This window comes from Pleurodeles waltl, chromosome 4_2 (genome assembly GCF_031143425.1).
Source record: "Pleurodeles waltl isolate 20211129_DDA chromosome 4_2, aPleWal1.hap1.20221129, whole genome shotgun sequence".
NCBI lineage: Eukaryota > Metazoa > Chordata > Amphibia > Caudata > Salamandridae > Pleurodeles > Pleurodeles waltl.
This window is the reverse complement of record NC_090443.1, coordinates 1033678779-1033694369: the sequence shown is the minus strand read 5'-3', so window position 1 is coordinate 1033694369 and position 15591 is coordinate 1033678779. Positions and strand designations below refer to the sequence as shown.

At 47.1% G+C, this 15591-nt stretch overlaps 1 protein-coding gene across 1 annotated transcript in view; it reads left to right on the top strand.

Moving 5' to 3' along the window:
- Positions 1 to 15591, top strand: part of GRK2 (G protein-coupled receptor kinase 2) — a 258235-nt gene that overhangs the window by 103512 nt on the left and 139132 nt on the right. The gene's annotated exons all lie outside the window — the stretch shown is intronic.

Here is a 15591-nt window from a genome sequence, read left to right as displayed (position 1 = left end):
GAACGCAGAAATAAGCATTAGATAAACAGGAGAGTCTGGACAACGTGTGGCGTTTGAGCCTATGTGTTAAGGTACTTGCCTCTCAGTTAGTCCTGAAGAGGCCCATATGTGAAGGGGCCGAAACGCGTCCACCTTGTTATAATTGGAGAGGTTGCAAGGAAAATTGATTTGACCTATAAGGATTTCGGACAACATCTCTTCTGAAATAATGATGGAAAGCAAAAAAAGACTAGAGATGTGATTAATTAGGCAACCATCTCCGATATGTGGATTTATGCTATTATTAATTTATATAACCACATTGATTTAAAATATGGAGAGCTGTGAAGGACCTTGTATATATGGATATTTTTTTTTTTGTGTATTTGTGTTTTTTTTTTAATCGTTTTTGACTGTCCTTGATGTTGGAGAAGTAGAATGAAATAATTAATTGTGTAATTAAATTGCAATCTCAATGATTGATTTATAGTTACATTGGATGCGAATCAGCATTAGATTTTTTCCTACTGTTTGACCATTTGCATTTACAGATTGAATGCCAAAAACAAAGCATCTCTCTTTAGCATTGGGTGCATGGTGAATGCCAAAAACAAAGCATCTCTCTTTAGCATTGGGTGCAGGGTGAATGCCAAAAACAAAGCATCTCTCTTTAGCATTGGGTGCATGGTGAATGCCAAAAACAAAGCATCTCTCTTTAGCATTGGGTGCAGGGTGAATGCCAAAAACAAAGCATCTCTCTTTAGCATTGGGTGCAGGGTGAATGCCAAAAACAAAGCATCTCTCTTTAGCATTGGGTGCACGGTGAATGCCAAAAACAAAGCATCTCTCTTTAGCATTGGGTGCATGGTGAATGAATGGCAAAAACAAAGCATCTCTCTTTAGCATTGGGTGCATGGTGAATGCCAAAAACAAAGCATCTCTCTTTAGCATTGGGTGCAGGGTGAATGCCAAAAACAAAGCATCTCTCTTTAGCATTGGGTGCAGGGTGAATGCCAAAAACAAAGCATCTCTCTTTAGCATTGGGTGCAGGGTGAATGCCAAAAACAAAGCATCTCTCTTTAGCATTGGGTGCATGGTGAATGCCAAAAACAAAGCATCTCTCTTTAGCATTGGGTGCCTGGCGAATGCCAAAAACAAAGCATCTCTCTTTAGCATTGGGTGCATGGCGAATGCCAAAAACAAAGCATCTCTCTTTAGCATTGGGTGCATGGTGAATGCCAAAAACAAAGCATCTCTCTTTAGCATTGGGTGCATGGTGAATGAATGCCAAAAACAAAGCATCTCTCTTTAGCATTGGGTGCCTGGCGAATGCCAAAAACAAAGCATCTCTCTTTAGCATTGGGTGCATGGTGAATGCCAAAAACAAAGCATCTCTCTTTAGCATTGGGTGCATGGTGAATGAATGCCAAAAACAAAGCATCTCTCTTTAGCATTGGGTGCAGGGTGAATGCCAAAAACAAAGCATCTCTCTTTAGCATTGGGTGCAGGGTGAATGCCAAAAACAAAGCATCTCTCTTTAGCATTGGGTGCAGGGTGAATGCCAAAAACAAAGCATCTCTCTTTAGCATTGGGTGCCTGGCGAATGCCAAAAACAAAGCATCTCTCTTTAGCATTGGGTGCATGGCGAATGCCAAAAACAAAGCATCTCTCTTTAGCATTGGGTGCATGGTGAATGCCAAAAACAAAGCATCTCTCTTTAGCATTGGGTGCATGGTGAATGAATGCCAAAAACAAAGCATCTCTCTTTAGCATTGGGTGCATGGTGAATGAATGCCAAAAACAAAGCATCTCTCTTTAGCATTGGGTGCAGGGTGAATGCCAAAAACAAAGCATCTCTCTTTAGCATTGGGTGCAGGGTGAATGCCAAAAACAAAGCATCTCTCTTTAGCATTGGGTGCATGGTGAATGCCAAAAACAAAGCATCTCTCTTTAGCATTGGGTGCAGGGTGAATGCCAAAAACAAAGCATCTCTCTTTAGCATTGGGTGCAGGGTGAATGCCAAAAACAAAGCATCTCTCTTTAGCATTGGGAGCATGGTGAATGCCAAAAACAAAGCATCTCTCTTTAGCATTGGGTGCATGGTGAATGCCAAAAACAAAGCATCTCTCTTTAGCATTGGGTGCATGGTGAATGCCAAAAACAAAGCATCTCTCTTTAGCATTGGGTGCATGGTGAATGCCAAAAACAAAGCATCTCTCTTTAGCATTGGGTGCATGGTGAATGCCAAAAACAAAGCATCTCTCTTTAGCATTGGGTGCAGGGTGAATGCCAAAAACAAAGCATCTCTCTTTAGCATTGGGTGCATGGTGAATGCCAAAAACAAAGCATCTCTCTTTAGCATTGAGTGCATGGTGAATGCCAAAAACAAAGCATCTCTCTTTAGCATTGGGTGCATGGTGAATGCCAAAAACAAAGCATCTCTCTTTAGCATTGGGTGCATGGTGAATGAATGCCAAAAACAAAGCATCTCTCTTTAGCATTGGGTGCCTGGCGAATGCCAAAAACAAAGCATCTCTCTTTAGCATTGGGTGCAGGGTGAATGCCAGAATCAGGGTATCTGTTTAGCATCGGGTGCAGGGTGAATGCCACAATCAGAGTACGTGTTTGACATTGGGAGCATGGTGAACGCCAGAATCAAAGCATTGCTCCCTGGCATTAGTAAACAAGCTTTCAGCCTCTTCTTGAAGCCATCACAGCTTTAGATTGCCTGATCTCTCCACTGCTCGGAGGGATTCTCCACTGTGTGTGGCAGGAATAGTGAGGGGTCCTTGTTGGCTCCTATGATGCCAAACTTTCAGATTCGTATAGGAACATCTCGGTGAATGGTGAAAGACTTTGTCCAACGTTCTTTGTTCTTTGTCACCATTCTTCTTAAAAAAAAAAAAAAAAAATCACGAGCAGTGCACTTTCCATTCTTAGTTCAATAATAAGCCAGTACAGTTTTCTGGGATTTTTTCTTTTCTTTAGAGAAAGTAATATTTGTTCCACATTACCCACCCTGAACCCTAAAAAGACTGTTACTCCCAATACACTCACCCTCATCTAAACCCTAACAAATCCCTTTCTACTGAATAAACAAAATCCTGAAATACTGCTTGCATACAAGATTCAGCACTAAATGTTATCCTTATTTAATACATATCAGTGTTCATATCCCATTATAATCAGTTTCCAAAGGCTCCAGTAGTTCGATCATAATCCAATATTTTATTGATCCTTTTTAATTATTTGTGCTTATTTTGAATCACCCATTCACATTGAATGTTTAATTGTGAATTATGTCTCCTCGGCTGTTCTGTTTGCCCAACTCTAGACAAAGAGTGGAATCGTGGCCAGCACCGTCTTTCAGCTAAGAGTCAGAGGAGTACTGGGGCTAGAAACTACTGTGCCAGCTTCAGCCCTGATGAAGTCCAAGAGGACGAAACGCGTCGGCAAATGGCTGTTTTAAGTGGAATGGGTGATTCAAAATAAGCACAAATAAATCAAAAGGATCAATAACATATTGGATTTTGATTGAACTACTGGAGCATTTGGAAATTGAATATAATGGGATATGAACACTGATACGTATTAAATAAGTATAACATTTGGTGCTGAATCTTGTATGCAAGCAGTATTGAATTCAGATATCAGGAGGCTAAGGAGTTGGCTTTTTAGATTCGTGCACTGGACTTTGATCTACTATTAAAGTTGAATGCCTATGTGCGGCTGGTTTCACCTCAACTCCTAATTTGCAGTGTATCAATTTGAAATCCTAAAATACCTTTACCATCCTACCCATCCCTAAAATTTAAAATGTGTGTGTGCTTTTGTGTGTGTGTATGTGTGTATATATATATATATACACACACACACACACATACATATGTATGTGTGTGTGTGTGTGTGTAAATGTGTGTGTACACACACATAAACAAAAGCAAACATTTATACTTTACCTTAAATGCATGGTAAAGACATATACGTGGTAACAAATGCGGTGTAATTGTAGTCGGGTGTAAAAACTTTGTGGTAAAGACTGTTTCCCAGCCTTCCGCATTCACCCAGGTACTTGAGCTCAGCCTTCATCAGTTCCTACTGTCGATGCCACAGGCCCGGAACCTGCAGCTAACATTCCCTGCACTTTCTCTAAATCTTGAACTCTCCTTACATCCCATTCAGATCTTACTTCAGGTCTCTAAGCTCAGCATCGCCCTTCCTAGGTCGGATCATTTCAGAGAGATGACTCAAGACACAGAGTAGTGACTGCTGGTGACAAAGTTCAGTGAGTCTCTTATCACCCTCACCCCACGGCAGGTATTGATTACTGGTACCCTTTGCCTGCAGTGAAGTGTAAACACTGGCTATACAAAGGTGGAGGAGGCAGTTATTGGAAATAAGTGAAATTATTCAAGCTGCTCTTTCTGTGTTTAGGGTGTGAGAATCTGCAGAAGACGAGAGCACCTAAAGCATCGAAACACGGCGTGTCCGATTCAAATTCTCCCCAGTGGGCGCTGCGTGTCTTGCTTTTATTTTCATTCATTCTCATGCGTGGCTGCTATGTGGCCCACGCCATGCAAATATTACATTCATTCTATCAATGATGTTATCAAAGCTGTCATGCGTTCTTTAATTTGTTCAGGTAATTAGCAGTGCAGAGCGAGGTGAACTTCAATGGTTTGGTATGTTTAAAATGTGACCCTAACTATAACGCTCCTGTAATTTTATTTTTTTTTTTTAAGTGAATTTCAGTGTTTTTAAATTCTATTTCTTAATTAGATCGTCCCTGTAACCTTTGTTTTTTTTCAGTGAGTTTCTGTTTTAAAAAAAATTATATTTCCCAACTAGAATGTCCCTGTAACCTTCGGTGTTTTTCAGTGAAATGTGTTGTTTTTTTCCAGCCTTGAGAAAAGTAAAATAGATACTGAATCGTAGGAAGGGTTATTATTTTGGGGTTCCCACTAAAGATGTAGACCGCACGAGCATGTTGTTGTGAACGTTTCGGTGGTGGTGACATTGCCCTAGGACCACCACAGGCTAAGTTAAGAGAAAAAATGTTTTGAAAATGAATGCTTGCAAAGAATTATGGGATGAGTTTCCCGAGTGCAGTGAATATTGTAGTATCGGCTCTCCTGCTGTGCTGGGAGAGCAGCTTTCGCTTTGAGGATTTCCGTTTTTAGTAAAGCATTCACAAATGTTAAGTGTTTTAAAGGGAGAGCTACAAGAAATGACTCTAATTAGGTAACTGTGAACAATATGACCAGCGCTTCAATACCGCTGATCGAGTTCACGCATGTGAGCGCCATGGCCGCCATGCAGCACGAAGGGGAGAGACATAAAAAAATTGTTTGTCCACGTTTAAGTATATCTGCAATTGCGCAAAAATCCGTGTAACGGGCAGTCTGCAAGGTGTGACAAAGGGAGCGTTAAGGCGGGACAAACGTAAAGCATTTACCAATGTCCTCAAGTGATTTTTGAAAGGCAAGACCATGAACGAGTGAAAGTCATGAGTGTGGTTAAAAGCCCACGATACTTATAACCGGTCAAAGCACTGGCTCACTCGATCTAAAAAGGTTGCTTTCTTGACCAAGAGTTACCTTTCTTCTAAATCTGGTGTAATTTCATCTAGTGGTTCGGACGCTGTCACTGTTAAAAATACCTATGGAAAAATGAATGGGGGAAAAGTGTTTTGGGACCCCACACCACCAATGGATCACTCCGAAACTTTCCAGTCAGAAGCTCACATGAGTGGCACATTTTTAGGGAAAATTTCGTAAAGATTCAGCAACCGGCGCCAAAGATTATAGGCAAGTAAAAAAAAAAAATATATATATTTTTCTACAGAAACAAGGTCCTAACTATAGCTACCTAGTGGCGACCTCCACTAGGTAATATATAATGCTCAAAAGAGTCCCTAGATGGCATATATATATGCAGGTTTATATATGTATGCATGTATTTATATGTATGTGTGTATTTATATGTGTATGTATGTATATATCCCCCAGTTTGCACAATGTTGCTGTCCATGAGGCCAGGCTTAAATCATCAGGAATGAGCTCGGACACTTAAATGTATTCCCCCGTTGTACGGCAGTCTGTGACGCCATATGCACCCTATACCACCTCTTTTGCAGCAGTTTTATGTGACTGTCACCGCTCTCGATCTGAGCCGGCCAGACTGCATTGTTCTGTGAGACTTCAACACATGGGGTGAAAAACCCGATGGACCTTCAACGAAAAGGCATCTATCGGAGCTTAGAGCTTTTGAACTTGCGTTGCTTATTGCTGACCCACCACACTCCGCAGGACACACTGCTGAGGGAGTTTTTGACTACACTGGCAACAGAACCTCTTTCAGTCCTCTACATCAACACTGAGCGACAATCTTTCAGTTTCTTTCACCACTGTACAGAAATAAAGCAACTTTAAAACGACAAGCTCCTAGAATGCTAGTGTGCGCCTTGAAGCTGAAACTGGACACCATCAAAGCTACAGTGACACCCTTAAAACGTACTCCTCAAACATCTGCCGCTGGGCGTCTGAGATTCCGCAATGCAGCGGAGGGCTGTTCTTACACCTGACAGCATTAGGTGTGGTCTCCCCCAAACCTTCTGCCTTATCACCTCCTGTTTACTGACATTAGTTTGTGTTGGCTTTAGGACTCTGTGCACTTTACAAACGCTAACCAGTGCTAAAGTGCTTGTGCTCATTCCTTAAAACTTGGCAGTCTTGCCCTACACCTGATTGGCACATTTAATTTACTTATAAGTCCCCAATAAATAGGTACTACATGTAACCAGGACCTGTAAATTAAATGTTACCAGTGGGCCTGCAGCACTTATTGTGCCCCCCACTTAAGTAGCCCTTTAAACACGTCTCAGACCTGCCATTGCAGCCTGTGGGCACACTTTTAAAGTGCCAACTCAGCCTAGAAAAATAAAACTTGCCAGAGATAACCCTACCTTTTTAATACATATAGGGCACCCCTATTGAAGGCCCTTAACAGCCCATTGGGCAGGTTGCAGTGTATTTAAAAAGTTAAATATGCACTTGCCTGTTTTACAGTCCTTTTAGTGAAAAACACCTACATTAATTTTTCACTACTATGAGACACTCCTCTCAATAGGACAACGTTGGGTTACCTTATTACATTTATTTGATTGAGAATGTAGGTGCCTCCAAGCTAAACCTGGCTGTGTCTGTGCCAAGCTACCAGAGGGTTAAGCACAGGTTAATTTAGTGACTTTTTGTGGTTCACCTTGGCAGGGATTGTGGCTGTTGCTTGAGAAGGGTCTTCATTCTCCTCGAGCAAAAACCCAGCTTCCTACATCTGTCCAAAGCATTTGACTTGATTGTGTCTCGAGCAAAAACACCCGGTATCTACTCAAACCAGGTCCTTGAAGTGGTCATCAAGGATCTCTGAAAGCAACCAACAATGCTCTCCTTTACAGATGGAAAACAGACTAGATCAGGATAGTAGAAATCAATGCTAGCGGCCATTGGGAAAGAAAAAGAACTGCCAATCCTCTTGCCTTAACTTCACTCAAACTAAACCACCCCTCAGATGGTTTAGCTCCTGATTTAGCAGGAAATCTCACAGAACAGCATACCCTCTTAAAGAAGATACTACGAAATAACATGCACTGCCAACGAGCAGACATACCTCAGCAACCGCGAGGAGCATGTGGGATGCTTTCATCCTATGTCCGGTCAGTCCTTTAAAGAAATCGTATCTGGATCCCCAGCTAACTCATGGCCCCGTGGGCAGTCCTATGGCAGATGTCACACAGGCGTAAGCCTCGTCTCCCCGGGTACCATTCAGGAGCTCAAATGTCCTTTCATCAATCCTTGTCCCTAGAACCCAGGTCTGTATACAAGCAGGCCTGTGCACTACAGGCCAGTAGCAAGTGAGTGGTTCTTGGTAAACTTTGAATACAAGCCACCTTCGCTTTCAGGTTGAATTTCTCAGCAGACGATGCCCTCTTAGGAGCAGAGGCCAGAATCCTCCTATGCAGAAGGGCATCATCTAGTGTAGTCTGTACAGGGAATGGACTGCAGAGACTGGTTGGGACAGTGGGGCCGCCCCTCATCGTACCAGACCTGGGCTGCTTTCGATACTGCCACGGTGCAGCACTCTTGGATAGAGTGCGGAAGGCAGGCATCCAAGGAGAAGCCTTGGAGTGTTAACTTCTTCCTGGCAAATGCCATGTGTATTGACATTTAGAAATATCGGATACAATTAGATACATAGTCAACAACATCACCACCATCAGGAGAACAGTGCAAGCTCTTGTGTATTAGAAACATTACTGCAGAGGACATGCACTTGGTGTCACATGACAGTAGCACGTGTTTCTCTGAGGACTGCACGTGGAAGTGGTAACTGTGGGGATGCACGTACAGTGTCTCGTGCATGAACTCTTCCCTTATGTGTCAGCAATGCTTCAACTAGCATGCTCGATCTCGTGTGCATGTATTATCAGTCAGCAATGCTTCAACTAGCATGCTTGATCTGGTATGCTTGAAGTCTTCACCTATCAGTCAGCAATGCTTCAACTAGCATGCTTGATCTCGTATGCTTGAAGTCTTCACCTATCAGTCAGCAATGCTTCAACTAGCATGCTTGATCTCGTATGCTTGAAGTCTTCACCTATCAGTCAGCAATGCTTCAACTAGCATGCTTGATCTCGTATGCTTGAAGTCTTCACCTATCAGTCAGCAGTGCTTGAACTAGCATGCTTGATCTCGTATGCTTGAAGTCTTCACCTATCAGTCAGCAGTGCTTGAACTAGCATGCTTGATCTCGTATGCTTGAAGTCTTCACCTATCAGTCAGCAGTGCTTGAACTAGCATGCTTGATCTCGTATGCTTGAAGTCTTCACCTATCAGTCAGCAGTGCTTGAACTAGCATGCTTGATCTTATGTGCATGAATTATCAGTCAGCAATGCTTGAACTAGCATGCTTGATCTCGTGTGCATGAACTCCTCCCTTGTCGGTGAGGTATGCTTGAACTAGCATGCTTGATCTCGTGTGCATGAACTCCTCCCTTGTCGGTGAGGTATGCTTGAACTAGCATGCTTGATTTAGTGTGCATGAACTCCTCCCTTGTCGGTGAGATGCTTGAACTAGCATGCTTGATCTCGTGTGCCTGAACTCCTCCCTTGTCGGTGAGGTATGCTTGAACTAGCATGCTTGATCTCGTGTGCATGAACTCCTCCCTTGTCGTGAGGTATGCTTGAACTAGCATGCTTGATCTCGTGTGCATGAACTCCTCCCTTGTCGGTCAGCAGTGCTTGAACTAGAACACAGGTAGCTCTCTTAAGCAGTGTGTGTATCCCGGGTAACTCCATAGCAGGAGTAGCTCGGATTGCTCGTGGGAAAGGAGCATCTCGTAGTGGGAGGGACTGTAAGAATTCGTTCAATAACAAATCCAAAAAGATTAGAGAACTGATGCATCTCGGTAAGTGTAGGCTATGTCCAGGAATGGATAGGACAAGGGGACCATCCCTTAGTGGAAGTCAACCTTTTGTACACATCTTTCGGTATGAGAGGAATGAATCTGTGAGCCAGGGGTGGCGATAGGTGGCAATGCTGGCACCAGGGGTTGTGATGTGCTCAGGGCAGTCACTCCTGGCCGTCCCTCATTCCATGTAGCCCTTTTTTGGTAGAAATTTGTGGATAACACACACATAACCTTCTAGTTGAGTTTTAAACGTCATCACTGCATCAGGTTTGGTACCATGCGTGATCAGTGCCAAGGACTGGATGACTGCCAACGTCTTAAGCTTAACCCGGACAAAACTGAAACTATCAGAAGTGGAAACTGGCGAGATCTCAGCGCGGCCCAGACTCGGGAATCCTCCTAAACGGAGATGTCTCTGTGGAACCAAAACTGTATGTGCTCCTGAGATCCTCATCAGATGCTGAGAATCCTCCTAGGATAGATCACCCCCCGAAACTTCATCCTCTGCTGCACGTGTGCCCTCAGGCCTAGATTACACAAACTCTCTAGGTAAGACCCAAAAGTGGCACCTAAAGAAAGTGTGGCGTGTGGGAAGCTCAGTGGCCAGGTTCCTCGCACACTTGACACCTTGTCGCCATACCAGTGGCCCCGGTGGCCTCACATCTGCTCCCAGAGTCCGACTGCTTCTTGGTCAAAGGGATGTGCGTCGCACTCTGGGCACTGCATGCGATGGGACCACCATCCCTTCAACTATGACCCCTGGCCCTCCACCCTAGAGGAAGCACCCAACCCGGGGCACGTGCACAACTCATCCTGCCACCTTTCAACAACCGACTCTCAGGCTGTCTTTCCTCCCTCTAAGCCACCAGAATCATCCACTCTCTGAATTTGTAGGCCCTGGAGTGATCTTCATGGACCCCCAAGACAGCATGTTTCCAGACTGCAGCCACAGAGCCATAGTGCGAAAGGCAGGCGAGCACACAACCAGGTTTAGGGTTGTTTCAGGAAAGCGCTATGAAGCGCTATCATAGGTCAAACTCCAAGTTCACCCCGCCAACCAGCTCTGCAGGCTTTCCGCCAGAGTGCCCTGGTGCCACACTACTGGCCCTGTGCCCCTGAACTGGAGTCCCCTGGTGCTTGGCATGGTGTGCCCGCTGGTGCCTTGGGCTGTGTAGGACTGGTGATCTGTGTGCTAAGTACCTTGGGTTCTTGGTCTGTGCACGAGGACCGTCCGATTCTTTTGAGCAGAACTCCGTGTTTGCAGATCAGTGCACGTGTCTGTGTATAGCGTCTCTGCACACGTGCCCTTGGGTCATGCGCTATGAAGGACCCTAAGCCCACAGGCTTGGCTAGCGATGGCTTTTCTTGCCATGCCAGGCTCGCGTGTTTGCACTCCTTGAGGGCCATTTCTGTTCGAAATCTTCAAAACGAGATTAATAATTGTGGCCATAGCTCAGTCCAGTACTAGAAGAGCCAGTCACGCGGTGAGGTGCACTGACAGCTCTGTCCCAGTACTAGAATGGAATGTGATGTGGCGAGGTGCACTGACATAGTTCTGTCTGGAAGGGCAGGTGACGCAGTGAGATTCACTGACATAGATCAGTCCCAGTACTAACATAGCAGGTGACGTGAACGGACATAGCTCAGTCCCAGTAGTAGAAGAGCCAGTCAGGCGGGGAGTGAGGTGCACGGACAGGTCTGTCCCACTACTAGAATGGAATGTGATGCAGTGAGATGCACTGACATAGCTCAGTCCCAGTACTAATATAGCAGGTGAAGCGCACTGACATAGCTCAGTCCAGTACTAGAAGAGACGGTCATCCGGTGAGGTGCACAGACCGATCTGTCCCACTACTAGAATGGGAGGTGATGTGGTGAGGTGCACTAACATAGTTCTGTCTCAGTACTGGAAGGGCAGGTGATGCGGTGAGATGCACTGACATAGATCAGCCCCAGTACTATTATAGTAGGTGACGTGCACTGACATAGCTCAGTCCAGTACTAGAAGAGCCACTCACGCGGTGAGTGAGGTGCACTGACAGCTCTGTCCCAGTACTAGAATGGGAGGTGACGTGGTGAGGTGCACTGCCACAGCTTAGTCTCAGTACTACAAGAGCAGGTGAGGTGCACTGACCTAGCTCAGTCCAAGTACCAGATGTGCAGGTGAGGTGCACTGACCTAGCTCCATCCCAGTACTAGAGGTACAGGTGACGCAATGAGGTCACTGATAGCTCAGTCCCAGTAGTAGGAGAGCAGGTGACGCTGTGAGGTACTGAAATAGCTCAGTGCCAGTACTAGGAGAGCGGGAAAGGCTGTGAGGTGCACTGACATAGCTCAGTACTAGAGTTGCAGGTGATGCTGTGAGGTGCCCTGACATAGCTCAGTCCCAGTACTAGAGGTGCAGGTGATGCAGTGAGGTGCACTGACATACCTCAGTTCCACTGCTACAAGAGCAGGTGAGGTGCACTGACAGGTCTGTCCCAGTACTAGAGGTGCAGGTGACGCTGTGAGGTACCCTGACATATCTCAGTCCCAGTACTAGAGGTGCACTGACATAGCTCAGTCCCAATACTAGAGGTGCAGGCGATGCTGTGCGGTGCCCTGACATAGTTCAGGCCCAGTACTAGAGGTGCCCTGACATAGCTCAGGCCCAGTACTAGAGGTGCCCGGACATAGCTCAGTCCCAGTACTAGAGGTGCCCTGACATAGCTCAGTCCCAGTACTAGAGGTGCAGGTGACGCTGTGAGGTGCCCTAACATAGCTCAGTCCCAGTACTAGAGGTGCACTGACATAGCTCAGTCCCAGTACTAGAGGTGCACTCACATAGCTCAGTCCCAGTACTAGAGGTGCAGGCGATGCTGTGAGGTGCCCTGACATAGTTCAGTCCCAGTACTAGAGGTGCACTCACATAGCTCAGTCCCAGTACTAGAGGTGCACTCACATAGCTCAGTCCCAGTACTAGAGGTGCAGGCGATGCTGTGAGGTGCCCTGACATAGTTCAGTCCCAGTACTAGAGGTGCCCTGACATAGCTCAGTCCCAGTACTAGAGGTGCCCTGACATAGCTCAGTCCCAGTACTAGAGGTGCCCTGACATAGCTCAGTCCCAGTACTAGAGGTGCAGGTGACGCTGTGAGGTGCCCTGACATAGCTCAGTCCCAGTACTAGAGGTGCACTGACATAGCTCAGTCCCAGTACTAGAGGTGCACTCACATAGCTCAGTCCCAGTACTAGAGGTGCAGGCGATGCTGTGAGGTGCCCTGACATAGCTCAGTCCCAGTACTAGAGGTGCACTGACATAGCTCAGTCCCAGTACTAGAGGTGCAGGTTTCGCTGTGAGGTGCCCTGACATAGCTCAGTCCCAGTACTAGAGGTGCAGGTGACGCTGTGAGGTGCCCTGACATAGCTCAGTCCCAGTACTAGAGGTGCACTGACATAGCTCAGTCCCAGTACTAGAGGTGCACTCACATAGCTCAGTCCCAGTACTAGAGGTGCAGGCGATGCTGTGAGGTGCCCTGACATAGCTCAGTCCCAGTACTAGAGGTGCCCTGACATAGCTCAGTCCCAGTACTAGAGGTGCAGGTGACACTGTGAGGTGCCCTGACATAGCTCAGTCCCAGTACTAGAGGTGCAGGTGATGCAGTGAGGTGCCCTGACATAGCTCAGTCCCAGTACTAGAGGTGCCCTGACATAGCTCAGTCCCAGTACTAGAGGTGCAGGTTTCGCTGTGAGGTGCCCTGACATAGCTCAGTCCCAGTACTAGAGGTGCAGGTGATGCAGTGAGGTGCACTGAGCTCTGCCCCAGTGCCTGGAGAGCTGGTGAGGTGACATGCCACTTTGAGGTGTGCAGACCCTGCCCCCTGTGCCCCCTCCTCCAGTACTGCAGGAGATGCAGCCTCAGGTCGACTGATGCAGCTCAGTCAGTGCCCAGTACTGGGGGGTCCTGTTGAGGTGGGTGTACCTCTGGGTGACCCCCCAGAAGGCAGGCGGGGCCAGTGCGGGTCTGGGGTGGAGAGCAGTGGTACTGTTGTGTCCCAGTACTGTCAGCAGCCGCCCCCCCCCCCCCCCCCCCAACCCCCCGGCGGTGAAGCCTTGCTCCAGAGGTCAGTGCAGAGGAAACGGGGCAAAGAGGAAACGCGACTTCCTCTCAAACTGTAACTGCATTCTTTTCACTTCCGGTTCACCCTTTAAATGCCACAGACGCCCCGCCCAGTTCACCTCTTACCGCTCTGCGGCCCCAGTAAGGGTTCAAATACAGCTCTGCCAATGCACCTCAGTCCAGAGCTACAGCTCACTCCACTGATCTAATACTGAACTCACTCACAGCTCTGCCGATGCACCTCAGTCCAGAGCTACAGCTCACCCCACTGATCCAATACTGAACTCACTCACAGCTCTGCCGATGCACCTCAGTCCTGAGCTACAGCTCACCACGCCACTGATCCAATACTGAACTCACTCACAGCTCTGCCGATGCACCTCAGTCCTGAGCTACAGCTCCCCCACTGATTCAATACTGAACTCACTCACAGCTCTGTCGATGCCCCTCAGCCCTGAGCTACAGCTCACCCCACTGATCTAATACTGAACTCACTCACAGCTCTGCCGATGCACCTCAGTCCAGAGCTACAGCTCACCCCACTGATCCAATACTGAACTCACTCACAGCTCTGCCGATGCACCTCAGTCCAGAGCTACAGCTCACCCCACTGATCCAATACTGAACTCACTCACAGCTCTGCCGATGCACCTCAGTCCTGAGCTACAGCTCACCACGCCACTGATCCAATACTGAACTCACTCACAGCTCTGCCGATGCACCTCAGTCCTGAGCTACAGCTCACCCCACTGATCCAATACTGAACTCCAAGCTCTGCCGATGCACCTCAGTCCTGAGCTACAGCTCACGCCACTGATCCAATACTGAACTCACTCACAGCTCTGTCGATGCACCTCAGTCCTGAGCTACAGCTCACCACGCCACTGATCCAATACTGAACTCACTCACAGCTCTGCCGATGCACCTCAGTCCTGAGCTACAGCTCACCCCACTGATCCAATACTGAACTCCAAGCTCTGCCGATGCACCTCAGTCCTGAGCTACAGCTCACGCCACTGATCCAATACTGAACTCACTCACAGCTCTGCCGATGCACCTCAATCTGGAACTACAGCTCACCTCACTGATCCAATATTGCACTCAATGCTCTACCAATGCACCTCAGTCCTGAGCTACAGCTCATCTCACTGGTCTAATACTGGTCTCACGAACAGCTCTGCCGATGCACCTCAGTCCTAGCGAACACCACACCTTACTGGTCTAATACTGGACTCAAAGCTCTACCAATGCACCTCAGTCCTGGACTACAGCTCACCTTACTAATCTAATAATGAACTCGCAGCACTGCCAATGCACCTCAACCCTGGGCTACAGAACGCCTCACTCGTCCAGTACTGGACTCTGGCACAGCTCTGCCAGTGCACCTCAATCCTGAGATACAGCACACCCCACTGGTTTAATCCTGGACTCGCAGCTCTGCCAATGCACCTTAGTCCTGTTCTACAGCTCTGCCCAATGGTCTAATACTGAACTCCAAGCTCTGCAAATGCACCTCAGTCCTGAGCTACAGCTCACCTTACTGGTCAAATCCTGAACCCTTTTACAGCTCTTCTAATGTACCTCAATCATGAGCTACAGCTCACCTCACTGGTGTAATACTGTACTCACGGCTCAGCCAATGCACCTCATTCTAAAACTACAGCTCACCTCACTGGTCTAATACTGGACTCACAGCTCTGCCAATGCACCTCAGTCCAGAGCTACAGCTCACCTTACTGGTGTAATACTGGACTCATGCACAGCTCTGCCAGTGCACCTCAATCCTGAACTACACACACCTCACTGGCCTTATACTGGACTCACAGCTCTGCTAATGCACCTCAGTCCTTAGCTACAGCTCACCTCAATGGTGTAATACTGGACTCGCAGCTCTGCAAGTGCACCTCAGTCCTGAACTACAGCACACCCCACTTGTTTAATACTGGACCCAAGCACAGCTCTGCCAGTGCACCTCCGTCCTGAACTAGAGCACACCTCAGTGGTCTAATACTGGACTCACAGTTCTACCAATGCACCTCAGTTCTGACCT